We start from the raw sequence: 14,280 nt of genomic DNA, 5'->3' as shown, positions 1-14,280 counted from the left end.
CCTGCTCTGGCAAAGGAGGTAAAAATAACTAAGCTTTTCTTGGGATGGCTAATACCCAGCCAATTCAAGGCTTTTCTTGCAGAAGTCATTCAGCTTTACTGTCCATGTTGTGGGCGTGCATGTAGCGCGCTTATGTGAGCTGAAGTCAAGCTCTTATTATGGTCAGTGGAGACCTAGGGCTGCATCCAAGTGCCCAAATATGAGCACCTGCGACCATTTCAGATGCCCAGGGGTATCCTGGCCGGTTCCAGCTGCCTCTCCAGCAGCCTGTGGGTCTCCCACAGAGCCTGGGTCCTGTCTGCCAGCCCTGTGTGGACCCCCAGACATCCCCAAGCACCTTAGGCAGCTTACCTGTAGGCATCTAAATCTAGGTGTCTCAATCCAGAGCTGGCTTCCTGCCAGAGGCAGGTTTCAGGTGCCCAGATGTAAGAAGGTTGTTCATTCGAGATGCCTGAGAGCGTCCGAGATGCCTGTGCAGGTCTGGCACGTACCGCCCAAGGCCTGGGATACCTGCACCCTTTGGGAGAGCATCTGGAGGCTGGGGGGATGGCCAAGAGCATCTTAAATGCCACTAGACACCCATGTGTGGGTAACGGAACTGCTCCCCTAATGACACACCATTGAATTGGTATTTCTTAGCAATCACAGATGAGCTTCTCTGATGCAGAGCTGTGTGGGACATAATAGGTTATTTTTCTAAAGATCTTTTAAAAATGTATCTTTATTTTTCCTGTATGACATATAGTATAAAGCACATGCACTTCCTAGCTGAATTACATTTGAACAGGGGTCTCTAGGTAGACTTCACGCAGTCTCCATTCTCTGTTTTATTTTTCCATAATTCTACTTTATCTTATTCCCACTTTCACCCTTCTATTTATGAAAGAAATGGTGTGGAAAACACTCTGGAGAAGTGTAAATCATTGTAGCTGGCTTGAATTTGATGAAGTTAGGAGAATTTATATTAGGGAAGGATTTTGTCTTTTCATCTTCAGCTGTCATGGACTCCTCCAGCTCTCTTTGCTGTAATACCCCAGAGATGAAAAACTATATGCTGAAACAGTATCGTGTAGTTTATTCAGACAGTTGAAAATTATCTGTTTATTATAAACCGCAGATTTCTGTTGAGAATTTATTAGGTTTAAAGATTTTGAGAAAAAGAAATTGTATTTTCCTTGTGATATTTTGATTAATTCTGATGTTACATAAAAGTTGTCATGTGTCTTCCACAGGACGCACTCCCATATTTTATGATAGAAAGACTTGGAGGGCAGTAATGGATGTGATGTCTAAAAGTAACTGCACTGATGTGGAAAAATATTCTTCATGTAACAAAGGCATCACAGACTTTAAGATATCATTTTGGGGTACATAAAATACAAGATCGCTTTTCCCTTTCAGTTATAATGGAATCTTGTCAGGAATTATGAAGGACAATTTTTCTTTTTTTGGGTTTTAGCACATTGCTAAAGAAATGGAATTTTTTGCTTATGACAGAGACAATAGCTAATACTTCACTGTGCGTGAAAACAACACTAACTAAGATCGGACAGATCTGCAAAAGACATTGTTAACAGAGCTGACAACAGCAGTTAATCTTAACTTTTTTTTTTTTTCTTGCTGCTGGCAAACTAAAAGATATTTTCCATTTCGCTCTGAAGATGTGTCTATGAAATCCATTGTAGCACTATGGTAACTGGGCAAGAATGAACTAAAAATGGGATGGTATAGCCTAAATTGTCTGAAGGGCTTAAGGAAAATCTACCAGTAGGATCCTGATAACTTTGTCTTTAAACTAAGCTCAGGGTACATATGGCTGCCAGTAACGTTACTGGGAAAGGCGGTGTGGTGGTAATGGCAGCCCCTGCCAGCATCCCACTGTTCCTCTTACTACTGGAATTAGTCCTGCCTTTGCCCCATGTGTCCACAGTGTCACCGTGCTTTCTGATAGCAAAGGTGGCCTTTCCTTGATGAGGATGGGTGACCACTGGTGGAAAGTGTCACTGGTGGGAGGTGACACACCCAGGACCTGGACACCATGCCTACGCATGGCAGGGCTTGGCTGCCGCAGTGGAACTGCAGAGCCCTGGGAGGTTGGTGGCTCCTGCGCCGCTGCCGCTGCGTAGCTGTGAGTCAGGTCTTGTTTTCTGAAAAATGATGAAGGAGGCTGAAACCCACAATTTCTCACCACTGTTTCAGACTCCTCCTTGAAGACTGGAGTTCTACCTGCTGCCTCTGTCTGAGACTATGAGGGAAAGGGAAACCGAAGCATGCAGAAGGGGGAAGAGAAGAAAGCGTGCTGCTCCTGTGACGCAGGCCTATCGCACAAAGTAGCTGGAGAGGGGTCAAAGCCAGTTTTCATCCACTGGGCAGAAGCATTTGAAGATGAGACTTACAATGGGGAAGAAACTTGCAGCCAAATATTAATTTAGGAAGACTAAAACGTAACTGCTGCAAATCCAACAAGGGACGTATGGAGAGGTCTCCTGATCCAGCAAAACAGTCACTGCAGTAAAAATAATAAGCAAGAGGTCACTGATTATGAATGGAGGCTAAGAAATACTCCCCCAAGGGCTACTCTGAGGTGCTGGCAAGAATTTGGTGGGTGGCACTGATTAATGATATTGTGCACTAGCTCCTGTTGAAAGTTTATATGTTTTTAGCAAACTGGTAGGAAAAAAACAGAGGACCAGAAGCAGACCTGTTCTTTGAGGAAGGTTTATAAAAGTGAAGGTGGAAACATCGCCCAAAAATCCCTCACAAGCTCACAAATGCTTTAGAGAAAGTCTTATGGTAATGTAGAATTGTTTAGTGCATGAAGGACTGTAGAAGGGCAACAATAGGAGCAAACAGGACCCCATATTTTAGGACCACACAATGGTTCATGACAAATTCAGTGAATTGGTGGAAAAGAATCTCACACATGTTGGCAAAGTCAAGTCATTTCATTTTCAAATTGCTTCTCTTTTTGGATAGATGTGCTTAATTATTTTTTTTTTTTCTGGACAAATGACACATATTCTTCAACGAAAAATGAATTTTGGGACACACATTTCAGTGAGGGGAAAAAAAAAAAAGCCGTTGACCCCATTATTTCTGAGTTTGGCCAGAAGCCTGAAAAACATGTTTTGCACAAGTAGCAGAGATGGGAAATGGAAGTGAAAAGGCGGAGACCAAGACTGCACTGGCATCAATGTTAGCATCTATAGTGCAGTCAGTTAAGTTAGAAGAGAGGAGGAAAGAGAATGAAAGGAAATCAGGTTAATTAGGTGTCAGTTGTCAAATGAGCTCATAATTAAGTGTGAATAGAGCAAAAGGTGTGTGGGTGTTTAAAGGCATTTCTAGCAATAAGAGCTGGCATCAAAAGCTTAGTTCTGTCTTGTTCAGAAAGCAAAGAGCTCAAGAAACTTCTTGATAAACCCTTGCATGAATCCAAGTGGTAAGATAGCAGTAACGCGTAGGTACGTACACATAGGTATGTACGTAGTTCTTTGCATAAAACCATCTCTGAGCATTTTACCTGTTTCTCTCTTACAAAACGCTGTGCTGCTCAACCTTCCCACAGGTCGGCAAAGCTACCTCAGATCATCACAGGGGATGAAGAAACACAAGGACTGAGCATAAAAGTGCAAGTTCTTTGGTTGACAAATCTCATCAGTGGTGGGGTGTCACATTCAAAGAAAACTTGAGATTACTCCTTATAATCTTGTTCCTTTTAAAATGTTAAATGGCTTTAGTAATTTTCTGCTATGGCTCTTTTATCCAGCAGAGATCACAAGGACTGAAAAGGGTTTTAAGAATGAAGCAAAGTGTTTCCTTTTTACAACCTCTTCCTCACTTTTCTCCCACCATCCCTCTGTCCTGAATAATCCTCAGGATGGGTCATGGAGACTTGAGAATGCTCATGGTTTTTTTTTTCCCTATTTCAACAGTAAATTTTATGTAAAGCTGATCAGCTCTAGTTAAGAGGGGGTTGTCCAGACTTTTGTGGTGAGAGTTACCTCCATGGACCCATGTACTGTCATCTACCTTCTATGCTTTCTTCTACAAATTCTGCAGATTTTTTCCCCTGAGTTTCAGCTGTCACAGATGATTGCATGTTTCTATTAGCATGTAATATGCCTTTTTTTTTTTCCGAATTCTGCTAATCACTCAACCCTAATAACTTCTTGTGGCGGGCAGTGCTGCAGGTTAATCATGCGTTGTGTGAAACTGTTCCCCTTCACTGTTTGTAAAATCTCTGCCTCTTTATTTTCTTTTAACGTCTTTTTGTTTCCAGAGGAAATACAGATTTCAGTATCTGATATACCATCTCTACAGTGTTTCCTGTCAATATATCTTTTGTGCCCTCCTGTTTCACTTTTCTCTTAATGAAAAATCCCCATTTTTTCAGTCTCTCCTAACAGGCATCTGACTGCCTGGTTTTCATACGTGTTTTCCTGCTTTTGCTCCATCTTTTCAACATAGAATCAATGCAGTTCAATGCCAAATTTCAGAGGAGGCTTAATATCTTCAGTGTCTTTCCTCTTCCTTATCAGTGCTGGAGTTTGGGGGGGGGGGGGGTTGGATTGTTTTTTTCATTTGTTTGTTTGTTTAATTCTAAATGTATTTGCAGATATGTTTTTACTGGATAGTGCATGGGTTAGGTTAGGACTTCCCATGGCTTGAAGTGAGGAGGCGCAGCAGGGTGCCAGGCTGCCACTTTTCTAATGCTGAGCTTCCTCCAAGGGCAGGGCTGGGAGGGAGCCGCTATTTTTGGCAAGCCTGCAGGACTCCCCAGGGTGAGCTGCTGGCATGGGAACAGCCAGGGAGCATCCCGGGGACAGGTCACAGCTCCCCGGCCTCCTCCCCATGGCGCAGACCCTCCTCCAGCCATCGCCTAATGCGTGCTCTTGCCCGCCCCATCACTGAGGTTGGCTGTGATAATTAATGACCTGCGGTTCCCAGGGTTGTTCAAGGGCTCGGTTAAATAAAGGCATAAAATTAGCAGTGGCAAAATTGCCCTAGTAAGATATCTTGAGATATATCACAAGGTATTTCAGGGTCCTTTTGCACCACCTTCACTGTGACTTCATACATTTGTATGAAGATTTCCCTGCTATTTTTGGATCTGATCTGAAAGTTCATTGCCGAATTGGGAAGATTTGTACGAATTGTTGTGTTTTGGATGAGGATTGCCTTCTGCTGCCAGTCAGTTTTTGGCTTCCAGTACTGAAAACCTTGGAGTGGGGGGACAGTGGTTCGCTTTGAGGGATCCCCAAACTCCTCCATTCTGTTGGATTTTGTTTGATTTAGACCCTGCTGGCTGTGTTTACTTCAAATAAGAATAGGGAAACTAGTGCCAGACATATTATTTGTGCCTCCGCAAAAGATGCAGTAATGAAAACAGCATGGAGTTTGCAGGAGGAGATCACGTTGTCTCAGGGGGCCTGTGACTGTGAGACAATTACTGGGCAAGTGACTGCTGCAGAGGCGAAACCACCATCAGGGCTGAAAGCTCTGCATGTCTTCCAGCATGGAAAGCAAAACTTCTACAAAGTGCTTTTGTTGGCAACTTCAAGGAACAAGATGAAGGAGATGCGCAAGAGGTGGCAGCAGTCTGTAGGGACAGCTTGCCCTGGTGAAATAATGAAGGAAAGGAAAAAACAACAGAAGCTAAGCCACAGCTAGTTCCAGCTAGAGGAGCTAATTAAACAGACCAGGGTGACATTCAGAGCAGCGGTACGTCTTGGGTGTCGGGTGGTGCTGACTGTTTATTAACCAGGGACATCCAATTCTCGCAGAAGCACCTGGAGAGAAGGTTTGTCAGAGCCATGACAAACGTTCAAAAAGTGTTTCCTTAAAAGATGACAGCTGGAGTTAGCAGCAGATGGTGAAAGCACAATGAAAGTAGGGATTAAAACCAGAGGGCAGAACGGGAATTGTAACGCTGGTACCAAACATTCCCAATGGGTGAGATTCAGACGTCCGTGGAAAAGCAGCATGCTGTCTCAAGTCCCCATTGCATCCCAGAAATAAGATTTGAGTGAAGCACAGTCCTTTGGAGGGCCACTTATATGGGAACCGTATGTCACCCAAGCAGAAGAGCTAGTCTTTGGAAACTGGCTTGAGGGATTTCTGAATTTATAAGTGATCTGGAACAAAGCAGAGAGAAAATTAAGCAAAGCCCCAAGGAAAGGTCTCCGCATGTGTGTGTGTGTGTGAGCCTGCAGCTTGTTTGGTTTTGCCATAAGCTTTGTAGTGATTCCTGCATGCTGAAGCTCTAGGTAATTCAAGGAGTAGACAAGGTTAAAATGGCAAGAAAGTCGAAGAATGAAAAATGAGCAGGCGTAATGTGATTAGGAAAGATGACAGCACCTTGCGGAGCTCAAAGCAGGTAAAGAAAACAAGATATTTTTGTAATGAGTAATACAGTGCCAAGAGAATGGGACGGGAGAACGAGAAGGATGCTGCTGCTGCCGCTGCTGTTGCTGTAAGATATCGGCTCAGAGTCAATATCGGGATTTATGTCAAACAGGCTCTAGGCGTTTAAGTCTGAAACTGTGATTCAGAAAACCCTGTCAATTCATCGCTTCACTCCAGAAATGTCTCTCATGCAGGCCAGAAAGCTCCCTTGGTAGCTAGAGGTCTCTGTTGCGCCCAAGCCCTGACCTGGGCTGGACATCTTTGCAGTGACTGACAGGCCTTGGTTATTCAATGGCAGGGTCAGGCTCCTGCGTGCCTTTTCTCCTGCTGGCCTCATGCTTTACAGCACAGCAGGACAGCTCAAACAAAGGAGCCAGCAGTAGGATTTTGGTAAGTCCCGGGGAGGTTGGGGCTCCCCAGATGCCTCTCCTTGGCTGCCGTTGCTGGTTCGAGGGGTCTCCTTGTTCACTGCATCTCCCTTCACTTATCTGTAGGTCTGTGTGGGACTTGGGTTGGCAAGCCAAGATCAGCTCCATGTTTTGGTTGTAAAGAGGTTGTAAAGAGGAAGACTCCCGGGAAGCTGGCTTCCAGGCTAAACTGGCATTTTCAACAAAATTCGTGCTGGAGATAAGGATGACATGCTCTTCCAAAGGCCTTGCGCAGTCTTCTATGGCTTGAACATAAGAGCCGTTAGCTTCCCTAGGCATCTGTTGTCTTTCTGAAGAGCGAAGAAAACCCACAAATGAGATTATGCTAATAAACTTGGGAAAAAAAAAAGTCTTTGAGTGCAGGAGATGTTTGTACTTAAAGGAAGAGAAAGGTCGCCCCATAATTTGATAGCATTCAGGCCCTCTGCTGAGGCAGGGCAGGTGGTCCTGGACACTTCATGCTCCAAAAATATTTCCCAAGTAAGCCTGTTTTCCTCTGCAGCCAAGACCCATGTCAAGTTTCAGCATCTCTCTGGCGCGCGTACAGACAGCACGGCCTTTCCGCGAGCCGGTGCATTAGTCCGGACAACGACAGAGGTATTAAATACACCGGCGGCAGCAGCTGCCCTTCCAGCCTTGGCAGACAGGGCCATGGCGCCGGCAGCCCTTCTCCGAGAAGTCCTCCTCACATTGCAGAGGCAGGCACCACCCTCCCAGTGCTTCCAGCTCGCACTGTGTTTCCACCTGTTCAGAGGTTTGCCGGTGCAGTGTCACAGTGCAGGGGGGGACACACACGTCATGTTGGCATGGGGCTGCATGCCCCAGGTCCTGCAAGACCCTCCGAGTTCTACCATGGCAGCCAGGCAAAAATGATTAATGCTGGACTTCTGCCTTGAGGCTGGTGTCAGCTGGAAGAATATCATATCTGGGTGCAAAGTAGAGGAAGAATTTTTTTTTTTTTTCCAGAATGATTTATCACCAGCTGTTTGAGTCTCACCAGATGTCTGCAACGCTGGAAGCTGAGTTGACGAAGAGAGATTTATTTATTTGAAGAGGTACAAAACTTTTCACAAGGGGCCATATTTGCTAAGACAGGCCCAAGTCAGGAGCTGGAAGGCACAACCTTCAGCTGCCTGGCTGAACAAACTCACCTACGTACGTGTGTGTGTGTGTGTGTGTGTGAGCAGATCCCCCCTCCTGCCCCGTTACTCAAAGAAGCAGTTGCCTCTGCTCTGAGACAAATAAAGCATTTCAGGACCCAGAAGGAGAAGAAAAAAAAAAAAGAGTGACTCCTAACTCTGTAGTTTAATATTTAGTGGCAAATGGGAGATCCCTGGAATTTGCCTTGCCTTAGTATTTTATATTTACATCACAAGGCACCTGGGGGTCTGGAGTACTGCAGCACCAGCGGCACTGACACTGCCATCTATGGGGATGTCCAAATACCCCATTTTCTCCCTAGGACAGGATCCAATGTCTGCTCCTGGAAAGAAGCCTCTATTTATCCAGTGACTGGGAAATAAATCTCAGTTTTATTTCTGAAACTAGTCCTGCAAGTGTTCATCTTAAGTGCTGGGTAGCCCCTCTTACCGTATCTGTGCTGCAGGCAGCCTGTCTCCTCCTCCATGGACCTCTTGGATGGACACTGTAGCTTCTCTCCAGCCCTGCTGCTGGCCCCATCTCCTTTTGCTCCTGTCTGGAGCCCATGGCTGGACTCCTGACCTGGTACATTGTTCGACATGTCAGGGGATGTTGATAGGCACAATTACCAGCCCCCAGATCTGCCCACCATGATCCAACCCTGTGGGACCACACATGTTGGTGGTGAGGGCATGGTCTGTGCTTGTGTCCTCGCTCCCAGCTCCCTCGGCTAATAGCTATCCAGAGGGACCACATCACCTGGCACAGACTGCAGCTGATGGGTAGGACAAGGGAGCTGCTAAACAGAGGACCTACAGCCCTCAGGGAAGCCTGAGATGGGATGGCACCTGGGCACCGTCCCCAGTCTTGGAGGATTCCCCCGCTGCAGGGGTTTAGATCCCTGTCAGCCATTTGGTGGTGGCCAAAAGGGAGGCTCAGCTAGAGGCTGCCATGCCTTTCCAGCTGGCTAGAAAGGGCCAACTCTCCTGACCAAAATCTGCTCTCCGTTTCAACTCTGCTGCCCTCAGCCACTGGTGGAGGCCACCCTGTGGCACCCTGCCCTGGAGGTAACCCAAACAGCCTATCTGTGTCGAGGCCTGCAGAGCAGGGTGAAGTGGCTGAGTGGTTACATGAGTCAATCTACCACATCCCTCCTCAAGTCACTGGTACTTCAGCCTCGGCTCCCAAAATACCAGCCAAATAGAGAACTTTCACAGTTCAGTGACTACAGATAAGCATCAGCATGATGGGTGGTGTAGGACCTTGGGGCGAGCTACAGTCAGCGCGTCTCAAAACCAGCCTCTGACAGCTGGTCACATCTATATTTGGCTGGTGACTGCTCCCCATGTTTCTGACAGGTCCTCCTACAATGGTGGTCTTGCCCCCCGCAGACAATCTGAGGGACTGAAGAAGCCACAACACCCCTCTGCAGTTAACGCTCTGATGGGTATTCCCTTGTTCCTAATTAGATCAGTAAAGCAGGAATCAGCGCACATTGGTGTTAAACCCCGACGAACAGAAGGCATGTTTTCCAGAATGCCTCTCCAGGGGACGTCCACCATCAGGGTGATTCTTTCTCTCACCCAGTGTTGCTGTCCCCGGTTAGCAGAACGGCCTGACCAATTCTCACTGAAGGGAGCAAGCATTGAAAACAACAAAAGCTGTCCAAAACCTCTAATGAAATGGTCTCAACAAGCTTTCCAATTCATTAGCTGGAAGTGATTTTGTAACTTTGGTACCCCTCCCCCTCAATCGACTTCCCTTGGCAAGCGCAAAGGCCCTGGAAGGCTCCGCCAGGCAGGAAGGATGGGCAGCAGGCCCATGGCAGCAAACTGTTTAATGACTGGGTTGTTGTGCGAGTGACTGTCATCTGTGAGAGGAGGATGTTTTCCAGTTTGTCCTTGGCAGCCGAAGCTTTGCTGGAGGATAACCACGTTGCGAATAACCACGGGGAATTTCAAGAACTTTTGCTTTTAGGCGTTTTGAGTGATGGGTGCTCTTGCAAAGGGCAGATTCAGATCTGGAAGCTCAAGGAGGTCTGAGCATGTCTAATCAGGAAAATCCCTTTAATTTAAAAATACAGCTGGAGGTTTGGTTATGTACAGTCAACAACAGAGGTTTCCCAGGCTCTGCAATTTACCTGCAGTGATCGTGAATGTTTATTTCACTTTTTTTTACTGTAATGCAAAGTTTTCATAGTACCTGTGTCTACCTAGTGAAATGCAAGATAAAAGGTAAAGCATACAAGCGCTGACGCTTGGGTCCCTATGAATGGTCTTAGGCCTACAGCATTATGCCAGCTCCGTATTTATGATGAAAACACATACAGAGAAGCTTTAAACTAAAACTGAAAAGCAATTTCAGCAGCAGAATGTTAGTTATTAACCCTAAATATATGAAATTGGAAGTGCTTAACAGCTTAAAGTCTGAGCTACTGAAACAGATACCTGCACATACCTGCATTTCGAAGCTTGTTCTACTACAGCAGAGCTTCCTCTGCGATATGACACTGCCAGAAAACATCATATTCTGTTGAGAAATGACACTGTTTCATTTGAAATTTTTTTCCCCCCGGGAAGGAAACAACAGTCCACATTACAGCACTTTGTCACTTGCTGTCAAAATGACGTGCTGTTGTTGCACACCAGGAAACAGCCTAAAAGCACAAAACAGTACAGAAAGCAGTTTTCACCAGCTAAGCATTCTCATCTGAAAGTCTAAAAAAATCGCCTTAACTGCTGTATAACTGATAAATAAATTCTTCTGTTACTTAGCACGCTCACTGTTGTTCAATGACTGCTAGGTGGCAAAGCAAACATTAATTTTTTTGCTGTTGCTCTTGTCTTCTGACACTTTTAAAAGTCCCACAGGAGAAGAGAACATATTTGATGGCATCACTGAAGTGCAATATATCTTAACGTTCATCTGTTCTTCTACTGAGGAGATGTCAGAGGTTAAGTACAGCTCTTTGCATGGAAAGAAAAGCAGCCTGAAAATGATGGTGCTAAGAACTAAATGGATTTACCACCTATGAGTCCAGGTGCCCCTGCTGAATTAAGGTATTTCGTGCAGCTCAACCTACAGCTGGTCTGTAGCTTCACTGTGTGCAATCTTACATTTCAAAGACAATCTTGTTTCTTAAAACCAAGAAATTCTGCCCCTCCCCTCCCTTTTTCTTGGGGGATGCTGCAAAACAGGATGCTTATTTTGGAACCCATACAGTGAATGTTCATCCAGTCTCCTGAAGTACTGAAAGGGTCAGATCAATATGAATACTACAAAATCAAGCCCTTTCTAGTGCTTTTCTTCTGATTATTTCCCCTATATTCTGACAGCGATGCTAAGATAAAAATTATACATGATATTTGGGCCTGTTTAGGTTATAGACAAATGTCTAATTTAATGCTTCAGTTAGCACTGTCAGATACCTAGTTAGTTACAATAGCACGCATGCGCCCGCTTTAAGGGGTTCAAGAATAATGTCTCCTTCCTCATTGCCCACAGAAAGCCTGAGAGACATTGGAAGTAGTGCACATGCCCAAAGTGTAGTTTTCTGAGCAGCACACGGCAGACTAGAAATGTCACATTTGCAGGGACATCACCCATCCACTGACTCCAGCTCTCGGGCTGCACCTGCTGCGGAAGCGAGAAACCTTGAGTGAAAATCACCAGGAGTTGACTCCTGCTGTTCAGACTTCCAGCATTAAACTTAACCTGCTATGGGTAAGGACATGAGCACCAAGTTTGTTCCTTGCCCGTCACTCCTGCTAGCAAGGCAGAGGGACGTCTACAGAACAGAGATTCTCACGGACATGTTATTGCTCAGCTTTGGTTTTCTATGTTGAATTTTCCTATGGAAAATTAGGAGAAATGGCCAAATCACAGCCCTTCTCCTAGCCAAAATTTCAGTTCATTTCTGCAGATGCCAGTAGCTAGTCCAGCTTCCAGTGAGGGAGTACATCACTGGGATTTCTCTGCCAGGAATAAACCAAAGACACGAGCTTATTCAGAAATGGCTATTCAGGAATAATGTTATCTTGAGGACACACCTTGGTTATCTTCAGAGACATGAGAATTGGAAGGCTACTCCACCTCCCTTTCCTGCAAGGGCAAGGAAAAAAGAAAGCCAGACGGATGCTTTTTCTTTTCCTGGCACGCAGTAATAGTAAGGCAGAAGTAATTAAAAGAACATACGGAGAAATGAACAAAGTTGCCAAACCTGGCTGTTCAAACAGCATGGACTATCCAAATCCTGAGAGGTCTGCACAGAGAGGCAATTGCACAAAAGCTGTCTACTAAAGATTTTCAAAGTAGAAGAGCTTGGCAGAAAATTGGGCGGTTGTTTATTAGCTTGGCTTCCAAGTCCCTCCCCCGGCCCTCCCCCCTAAATCCTACTGGGCTTGGAAAACCCTTTCACAGGAGAGGCTGTCAGGAAGTCTATAAGCAGATCTTTAGGCAATCCTGAGGGGCTACCTCAGGGTAAAAATAAATAAATGACCTGACAACATAGATGTTTGAAAGTTGTTGCGTGCTGTATCCGACCCAAAGTACTGCTGCTCATGTTTCTGCCTTCCTACAGACAGATGGCAAAGGAGAGTCGGGTCAAGAAAATCGTGGTGAAACAGGAGAAGTCCTAGGTGCCGGAACAGGTGTCTCCGAACTCTGCCTCGAGCGTCCTTTATTCTTACATATCCAGCGGCCAGCTGCCCTTCTTCCACTCTTACACCTTGGTGGTTATATCACCAGGGAGGGTGCAGCACCTACCTAATGTATCTTTATTGCTTTCTTTGCAGCTACCAAAAGGTAAATTAACTCAGATGTAAGGGAATTCAAGTATCTCCTTCTGTGAAGAATATGAAGACTCTCAACTTTTAAAAATACTTCTGACCTTTTTCACATAAATCTGCTCTGATGCAAATGTACTCTCATGGGAGGAAAGACAACTAAGATATCTTTACATTAGTTGTGAAGAGTATCAGAAGGAGCAATATGTAAAAAGTTCATTTATTTCCACTTAAAACCAGATTTGGGTTCATGTAGCATAAGACTCTTCCAGGACTTGAAAGATTTTTCTGGTTTCGATCTTGGCACAAAACATTGATATTTGTTTTTCTAAGAAACGTGATTTTGATAAAACATAGTTGTGAGGAGGCTACCTTGCCCACATAGTGAATTTTGCTTCACGCTTTGGAAATAAAAGACACAAAATACAGAGCCTCTCCATGAAATAGCATTTCCACTGTAGAGAAAAGAAGTTAACCTTGAAACCAGACTAACAGAGTTTTCATTAGGTTTTATTCAGCAGGAATGGTTTGGCTCCAGGTCTATTTAATCCAAACCCTGAAGGTTTAAATCCCACTATATTACAAGAGCATTACTCACTTGGAGTTACAGATTCCAGTTGGAGGCACGACCCTTTCTGCGCCGAAAGGAGGAACTCAGCTAATAGGACAGCCCTGCAACACTGCTTTTTTGGCACCTGAATCCCCTACTTGGCATACCTGATTAAGATCAATTAAAACGTCAACATTGTTACCCTATTACAGAAACACAATGCCTTCCCAACAGAGATACCAGCATTCTACAAGGGACACTCTTGGACACTTCTTATTTTGTGAGCGGTATCTCCAGCAAGCCAGCTCCACCTTCAATACTATTGATTGCCACTCAAAGAGAAACGTTTGTTTCTAAACTCCCCATATTCTGGGTCACCTGCCCCAATACTGACCATTCAGGGAACTCCACTTCAACAGAAAGCTTCAGGAGGAAAATTAATGATTTTTAACCCGTGCCAGAAGTTTTCTGCTTGAGCAGCTGGAAAACAGGGAAAAAGCATTTTTAGGAACAAACACCTGAAGAGATGATTGAGGTGACTGTGCCCAAACCTTTGCAATTCAATGCACCAACACAATTCTGCTCTATTTCACGAACACCTGATGACTATGTTTTCCACACGCCCTATCCTGCAAAGCTCTCCTCTCAGAGGTGACGCTCTGCCCTCTTGATAGGATGATACCATAACACTCAATAACAGGTCAGATGCAGCGACTGTGAGATGTTACCAGTGGAGATGGCACTGCTTTATGTGCCATGTTTCTGCCATGCAGGGAAGCTGTTGAAAATTCCCAGATGATCATGGAAAGCAGTTCACGTACCTCTAGACAAAAAAGGGGGTGCTGAACCTGAACCCTGTTTTCACAGCCTGGAGGGAAAAAAAAAAAAACAAACCCAAACCCTCCCTCAACTCCCTATTCTGATTGTTTAATTCAATGCTGTGATCAGAATGCAGCAGCCCATAAAGTATCTG

Source organism: Vanellus vanellus (assembly GCF_965231255.1).
Source record: "Vanellus vanellus genome assembly, chromosome: 3".
NCBI lineage: Eukaryota > Metazoa > Chordata > Aves > Charadriiformes > Charadriidae > Vanellus > Vanellus vanellus.
The sequence above is the reverse complement of the archived record's forward strand: the minus strand, read 5'-3'. Positions refer to the sequence as shown.